Consider the following 8,590-nt stretch of genomic DNA (forward strand, 5'->3'; position numbering starts at 1 on the left):
TCGGTAAAGTTGACATGTCTCACAGATAAAGATTCGTGAGATGGAGGTTTTGCATTTATTAATAACATAAATAAAATTTTTATAACGATAAAATTTATAATCACTGTCATTCGATATCTATTTTTATTAATATAATTTTTTATAACTATAAAATTCGTAATTGATGTAATTCGATTTGAAGATTAGATAAACATTTATAATTAATTTTTTTTAAAGATTTTATATTTATTTGTAAAGAAAAAAGTGACAAATCATATTTGTTGTCTCTCTCCTCTCTACACGTGCATTCGCATCCATACTCGCTCGCGGGTATATGAGATCACAATACATATACGGATTCACACGCAATTGCACTGTAATGGCGGGAAACGACTGGATTAGCAGCTATTTGGAGGCGATTCTGGACGTTGGCCCTCCGATTGAGGATAAGAAGTCATCTCTGTTGCTACGGGAGAGGGGGAGATTTAGTCCCACTAGGTATTTTGTGGAGGAGGTGATTACGGGATTCGATGAGACCGATCTCCATCGCTCTTGGGCCAGGGTATGTGTTTTTTTTCTTCTTCTATTACCTGTGCCTGTATTTGTGTTTAGATGATTCTGATTGTGTGTGTTTGTTTGTATGTGAATGTAGGCTCAAGCTACGAGGAGTCCGCAGGAGAGGAACACGAGGCTGGAGAACATGTGCTGGCGGATATGGAATTTGGCTCGCCAGAAAAAGCAGGTGTTTTTTTTAATCTTCGAATCTTGAGGGGAGTGCTTCGCTTATGATCTCTGTTGCGGGTGACTGTTCGTCTTTGATTTTTTATGCTTTTTATGGTTACTTTATCTATTTGATAGATGCAATGGTTGACGGTTTGAGATTTTTTTAGCGGAATGTGGTGATTGGTAAGGACGTGAATGCGATAACTGATAAGGGGCAGTGCAAGTGGACTGAATTTTTTTTCTTGAAGCCATCGATTAGAATGTTTGTAAATTGTAATTAACCAGGAGCTAAAATGAAGGGGCGAAACTTCTATACTAGTTTCACATTATTGAGTGTAGTGGCAAACAAGTGCTGGTTACTTCACTGTGAAATGCATTTTCACGATCGTAACCTTTGATTGCAAGTGATCATAATAGTTGTGGGATGCTAAAATGATTTATATCATTAGTGCTTCTTCTACAGAACAAGATCGAGAGAAATCACATTCATTGTGCTTGTATGCTTTCTTGAAATATATTTTAAATAAATTCCTGATTTTTGTTTAGATATGCAACGTTTACCATCTCGTTGGCTACAACTTGTGCAGTTGTGTGATTACAACCATTTTCAGAATTGCCACTGCATGATTTTCTCTGACATCATTCTGATTTGCTTATGTGCCATGATCGTAATTTCAAATCCACCCTGAAACTTCCCCTCAGTTTTCTACTTCAATTCCCAAAAAGTGCTTTTAATGTTTAGCATGGTAAAATTTTGTTTCGTAAACCAAAAGTTAATGACAGCAGATTCTGGGATTTACTCTGTTTAATTGACTTATTTTAAAAAAATTGACTGATATTGACTTTTAACATTTAAGGTTTGGCGAGAAGCCGAGAACAGGCTAACTAACTGGTGCTTTGATTAGAAAAAGCTTTTTACTTGCTTTGTTGGTTTATTCGTTACATTTTTGATACTCTACTACTCTAGCTACTCATCATTGCTTTCAATGACTTATAAGTGTAGCTTGAAGGAGAGCAAGCCCAGAGGATGGCTAAACGTCGTCTTGAGCGTGAAAGAGGTCGCAGAGAAGCTGTTAGCTGACATGTCTGAAGACTTATCCGAGGGGGAGAAGGGGGATACAGTTGGTGTGCTTTCAACTCATGTTGAAAGCACTAGAAGTCGACTGCCTAGAATTAGTTCTGTTGATGCAATGGAGGCCTGGAGTAGTCAACAGAAGGGGAAAAGGCTGTACATTGTACTGATTAGGTAATATTGTGAAGTTTGAGTAGTGATAAAAAGGAATTGACATAGATAAAATTTGTTTTTTCGTGGCTGAAGGAAATACGATCTTTTAAAATTTTCATTTTTGATGCTTCGGTCTGAAGATTGTGATCTTCAAAAGGTGAAGACATAATTACCTTGCTTTCTTGACGGTAGTTCTCTTGCAGCCTTCATGGTTTGATACGTGGTGAAAACATGGAGCTTGGCCGTGATTCTGATACTGGTGGTCAGGTAGGTCTGGTTTCAAGGAATGCTCATCTAACAGTTCTTTTCCTAGTCATGTCCTTTGTGCTTGCGTTTTATGAAATTCTCAACCGCATTGTGCAGCACCGAGTTGAATGTGGCTTGATTCGTTTCACGTACTCTTTTCTTGCTTGTAGATGACTTCTTTCCTATATTTTCTTTAGGTGAAATACGTCGTCGAACTCGCAAGGGCTTTAGGTTCAATGCCAGGTGTGTATCGCGTCGATTTGCTTACTAGACAGGTATCATCGCCAGAAGTAGACTGGAGCTATGGTGAACCGACAGAGATGCTACCTCCACGAAGTTCAGAAGGCTTGATGCATGAGATGGGAGAGAGTAGTGGTGCTTATATAGTTCGCATCCCATTTGGTCCAAAAGATGCATATATTCCAAAAGAATTACTGTGGCCGCACATCCCCGAATTTGTTGATGGTGCTCTTAACCACATTGTACAGATGTCAAAGGTACTCGGTGAGCAAATTGGTAATGGACACCCAGTTTGGCCTGTTGCTATCCATGGGCATTATGCAGATGCAGGTGACTCTGCTGCTCTTTTATCCGGTGCTCTAAATGTACCAATGATTTTCACTGGCCATTCTCTTGGCCGTGATAAATTAGAGCAACTTTTGAGGCAAGGCCGACAGTCGAGAGATGAAATCAATTCTACTTACAAAATAATGCGTAGAATAGAGGCAGAAGAATTATCTCTTGATGCCTCTGAAATAGTCGTTACCAGCACAAGACAGGAGATAGACGAGCAGTGGCGATTGTATGATGGTTTTGATCCTGTACTGGAGCGTAAACTACGTGCTAGGATTAGGCGTAATGTGAGCTGTTATGGAAGGTTCATGCCTCGCATGGTTGTAAGTACTTCTCACATGGATCTCAAGTTTTTTTCTGAAATCATAAGTTCTTATGATTGTGTATCTTGCTGTTTCTTTATGACATCTTTCGTCTATCCCCTTTTTTAGCTAATACGGATAATAATTTACATGCTGTTACTGAAGTCATGTTTATCGTTATGTTTTTATAGTGGCTCTCTGTGGCTTGATGCAACCATCGAGAAGATTTTTCCATATTTTAGTTGGGAAGCAATTGAACGAATTACCAGTGATGTGACTTAATTCACCATTTAATGACCAAGTCTAATATTTTAAGCTAAATCAATTTTAGTTTTTGATCCTTTTGATCGTGAACTCGAAAGAATTGTGTGTTACTTCAATTATGAGGATGAAAGAAATAAAAGTTCTCATTGTTAACTCAAGTTTCAGATAGAAGTGGTATCAATCTTATTTGTTCTATTTCATCATACATCGCAAATTTATAGTTGCGGCAGTTATAGGTACGGAAGTTTTACTTTATCATTGTGATGTAATAAGTGCATGATTTTGTGCTTTCAGGTGATTCCACCTGGGATGGAATTTCATCACATTGTTCCACATGATGGAGACGTGGATACTGAACCAGAAGCAAACACAGACGGGAAGTCTCCAGATCCACTTATTTGGACTGAGGTTAAACTCGTTAATCTGCAGTCCCATTCATGTGTGGCAACTTTATTTCTGATTTTTTACAACTATTTAAATATATTTCCTATATATTTTGTACGACCTCTAGAGTTTCAAAGTTCATGCCACTTTCTAATAGTGATCTGCAAACAGGTAATGCGCTTCTTTTCAAATCCCAGGAAACCCATGATACTTGCACTTGCCAGGCCTGATCCGAAGAAAAACCTTACTACCTTGGTTAAAGCATTTGGGGAATGTCGACCACTGAGGGAGCTCGCTAATCTTGTAAGTTGGATAAATACTGACATAAATGTTTGGTGAATTATGAGAATGCACTAGTGTTAACATTTTCAATTGTTTCATTTGTGATAACAGACCTTAATAATGGGGAATCGGGATAATATTGATGATATGTCGAGCACGAATGCTTCTGTTCTTTTATCAATCCTCAAGTTGATTGATAAGTATGATCTATATGGCCAAGTGGCATACCCAAAACATCACAAGCAAAGTGATGTTCCTGACATCTACCGTCTAGCGGCGAAGACCAAGGTATTCTCTTGTTTTGCTTACATCAATGGCAACATTGACTCGTTTGACGGGACTGACCCATAAAGTCAATAGTATGCTTGTTAATTTTCCTTTTAGGGTATCTTTTCATGTTCCCTTGAATGGAATGCCTAACCGTGCATGGGGAAGATCTCTGTTGCTATGTTTAAATCTTTGCTTAATTGAGCTGGATGAGTATTTTGAAACTTTTGACAGTATACATTGGCACCACTTTTAGTTTTCTGTTAAAAATGTATTCTAAAACATTAATTTTAGGAAGCCCTGGAATTAAATTTGGGAAAGGAAAATGATTGTTTTTTCAAAATATTGCCATCCAGAAAAGCCAATAAACTTTTTTCATCTAAACACCACCCAATATAATATTTTCATACCATAGGGCTCCAAATGTCAAATTCAATAATTTAGTTTTCAAAATACACTTGATGAACTTGTTTAAGAATAATAACAAAATTATTAACGAAATATGATATTTTTTTAAAGTTATTTTTATAAAATTTTAATTTAGTTATATCGAAATGAGATTAATGAATTCAAATCCTTAACCCAGGCTTGAATGTACAACAATTTAGACTTAAATAAGTAGTTTTACCAGTTCTAGGTTTGTATTACTTTACCGTCGTATTATTATTTATTCTTTTGTATACAACATAATTTTGTGTGTGCATTGGCATGATATGATTGAATAAGAGTTCCATTGAATGAAAGATTTAAAAAAATTCAATCAAGTTTTCTGATTTAAATATTTTTGGATTAACTACAAAAAAATTAAATTATAATATTGACAGAATAAGTTAAGGCGTTTTGGGCACGAAATTACTACATTTTGACATGTTGGACTTTTGGTGTGAAATGGGAAGATGAGTGTCAGGGAAAAAGTAGGTTTTGGGTTCTTTTGGATGTCTAATTTTTTGAAAGAGGTTGTTAGTACTTTCACTGAAGTTATGATATCACTGGATAATTTTGCAGGATTGCTTGAGGATTAATTCATTATTTTTTGACAGGGTGTTTTCATAAATCCAGCTTTTATTGAACCTTTTGGACTTACTCTAATCGAGGTGCGCCTGCCTTCACATTCATTAAGTTTTGGCTAGTAAAATTATTCTGGTGACTAAAGTGATTTCTTTGACATAAAATAGGCTGCAGCGTATGGTCTGCCCATTGTCGCCACAAAGAATGGTGGCCCTGTCGACATACACAGGGTATTTTTATTCTTTTTCATGAGATGGACTCACAAGGATTTCATTCAACATAAGGTTATCTTGGTATATTGTATATGACATTGTTTTTCCATGTTGATGGTAGGTATTAGACAATGGTGTCCTTGTAGATCCACATGACCAGCAATCTATTGCTGATGCTCTTCTTAAGCTGGTTGCAGATAAGCATCTCTGGGCAAAATGTAGAGCAAATGGATTGAAAAATATTCATCTTTTTTCGTGGCCAGAACACTGTAAAACTTATCTCTCTAGAATAGCTAGTTGCAAACCAAGACAACCTCGTTGGTTGAAAGACGAAGATGAAGATGAAAATTCAGAATCAGATTCTCCAAGTGATTCCTTGAGGGATATACAGGATATATCTTTGAACTTGAAATTCTCCTTAGATGGAGATAAGAATGAGAATCAAGAAAACATGGATGGTTCTGTGGAATTAAAAAATAACCTAGAAAATGCCGTGTTAACTTGGTCCAAGGGTGTTGCGAAGAGTGCAAAAAAATCCGTGTCTATTGATAAAGGAGAACAAATTTCTAATTCTAGTAAGTTTCCAGCATTGAGGAGGAGGAAGCACATTTTTGTGATCGCCATAGATTGTGATGCTAGTTCTGGTCTCTCTGAAAGCATTAAAAAGATCTCTGGGGCCGTAGAGAAAGAAAGGACTGAAGGTTCAATAGGATTTATTTTATCAACATCCTTCAACATTACAGAAGTACGGTCTTTTCTGATTTCAGAAGGCTTGAATCCAAGCTACTTTGATGCATTTATTTGCAACAGTGGTGGTGATCTTTATTATTCATCTAGTCATTCAGAAGATAACCCCTTCGTGGTAGACTTATATTATCATTCACATATTGAATACCGATGGGGTGGTGAAGGGTTGAGAAAGACTTTGGTCAGGTGGGCAACTTCTACAACAGATAAGAAGGGAGGAAAGGACGGACCTGCTGTTGTTGAAGATGAAGAGACTTCAGCTGACTACTGTTATTCTTTCAAAATTAAAAAGCATGGAGTGGTATGATATTTACCTTTATGTATTTAATTCCATTTCATTCAGAGCATTGAGCCTGTTAACAACTTGAAATGTGTTGCAGGTCTTAGCTTATTACTGATTATTGAATTACATCTGGTTTAGGATCAGGCTCTTAAAGTTTTGTTGTTACTCTTGAACTATAACACCTTTATCGTATATCATAACGACTTTATTTTGTGTTGCAGGTTCCTCCAGTGAAGGAACTAAGAAAAATGATGAGAATTCAGGCATTACGTTGCCATGTGATCCACTGTCAAGATGGAAGTAAGATTAATGTAATCCCAGTCCTGGCGTCACGTTCCCAAGCACTCAGGTACTTCTTTTTATTAATGAATCTGTTTTATGACATCTAGACAAAAACAAGGGTTTTATGACAAGCAAGTCAACTTCATCTTGGTTGTATGTTAAGGTTCTGGTGCTGCTGGAGTGTATTGTACTTTGAAGTGTTGAAATTCAGACCATTAACCTTGCAAATAAATAGTATGACCAAAAGAGAAATCAAAATCACTTATCCGCAATGTTGTAAGAGTATCGTATATCATCTCATGATAGCATTGATGGTACTGTGATTCCACTTATACTGTTCTGCTGCTGATGTGGCATGTTGAGGATTCTACTACTCTAGATTTATCACTCCAGTTCATTGTTCCTGATTTAGTAGCGTTGGTTGCCACCAAACTTGTAACTATGCTGTGTAGCCTCGGCCATCGATTTCAAATAATTAGGGTGGTGGTTATCCATGTTTGTGAGCCACTGAGTGCACTTCTTGGCCACACTCAAGACCACAACTTGCACATATTTTGTATGGCCACACGTCTCTTGTTGCAACTCAAAGGTCAATATGGAGTCTCTATGATAGGAGATTAGAGTGTTGAATTTCTTGCTAAGTTCAATAATCCTATCAATTAATGTAGAGGAACTTGCTTTGTAGGTACTTGTACCTTCGTTGGGGTATGGAGTTGTCAAAAGTTGTGGTTTTGGTCGGGGAAAGTGGTGACACCGACTATGAAGAAATGCTCGGGGGTGTGCACAAGTCTGTAGTTTTGACTGGAGTTTGCAGCAGTGCGAGCAGCCAAATTCATGCTAACAGAAGCTACCCACTTACGGATGTCATATCTTATGACGGCCCTAATATTGTCAAAACCTCCCAAGGTTTCAACAGTTCTGATCTCCGAGCCTTGTTGGAGGATTCACAGGTCTTCAAGGACTAACATTTCCAATTCTAGTCCAATAATGGCCTGATGTTATAAGTTGCCTCGTGCTACATACAAGGTATTTACAACATTGTTAAAAGCTTAGATTTCGCTTTGTATTTGTCACGATCATATGATCAAGAAAGAACTCTTGGAGCAAAGTCGGCCTTTGATGCTTTGTTTACATAGGAAAATAATCTCTTGGTCGGCAAATTTGTATATGGATATAATAATAATAATTATATAGAACCCGGAAGATCTCTTCAAGCAACTGACATCAGATTTTGAATGATAATTGCTCAAAAAATTGATATGGATCTGTTTAATGATGCAATTTTGCTTTTTATATATATTGCATACCGACTATGATAATTTTGTTGGCTTAATATTTTACACGGATATGGGATGTGCCAGTAGACTTTCATAAACAACTGAAATTGTTGAAGAGGAGGGAGATTTGTTGAATTGTTTGCATCAAATGCGCAATAACTCTAACAGCGCCATTATTGTTTTTCCACTGCATCATCCAAGTTTTTTTTTCCTTTCTTTTTTACCTTTTTAGTTTAGTATCTTATTTTATTGAAGTTACACTTGATGTTTAAATATTAGTACCGCATTAACATGTACGGTATCCCAATACTTGATACACCTGCAACATACCTTATTATCGAGTTTCAGAACCATATTTTGATTTTTGAGTTGTTATTTTAGTTTCACAGTGAACCTTATACTCATCGAAGGACCAAGGTATATCAGATGCAACACTTGAATTAGGTAATGTTTGTGAATATTTGAAAAAAATTATAATTAATTTTATCTTTATAAATTTCGAATCAAATAAGCTGGTTGAGTTGACAGTTTGTCTC

At 36.7% G+C, this 8,590-nt stretch overlaps 1 pseudogene; it reads left to right on the forward strand.

Annotated features, from left to right (window-relative positions):
• Window positions 1-261: 261 nt before the first annotated feature.
• LOC140842766 (probable sucrose-phosphate synthase 1) lies at window positions 262-8,050 on the forward strand (annotated as a pseudogene).
• The last annotated feature ends 540 nt before the right edge of the window (window positions 8,051-8,590 follow it).

This window comes from Primulina eburnea, chromosome 10 (assembly GCF_022965805.1).
Source record: "Primulina eburnea isolate SZY01 chromosome 10, ASM2296580v1, whole genome shotgun sequence".
Classification (NCBI taxonomy): domain Eukaryota; kingdom Viridiplantae; phylum Streptophyta; class Magnoliopsida; order Lamiales; family Gesneriaceae; genus Primulina; species Primulina eburnea.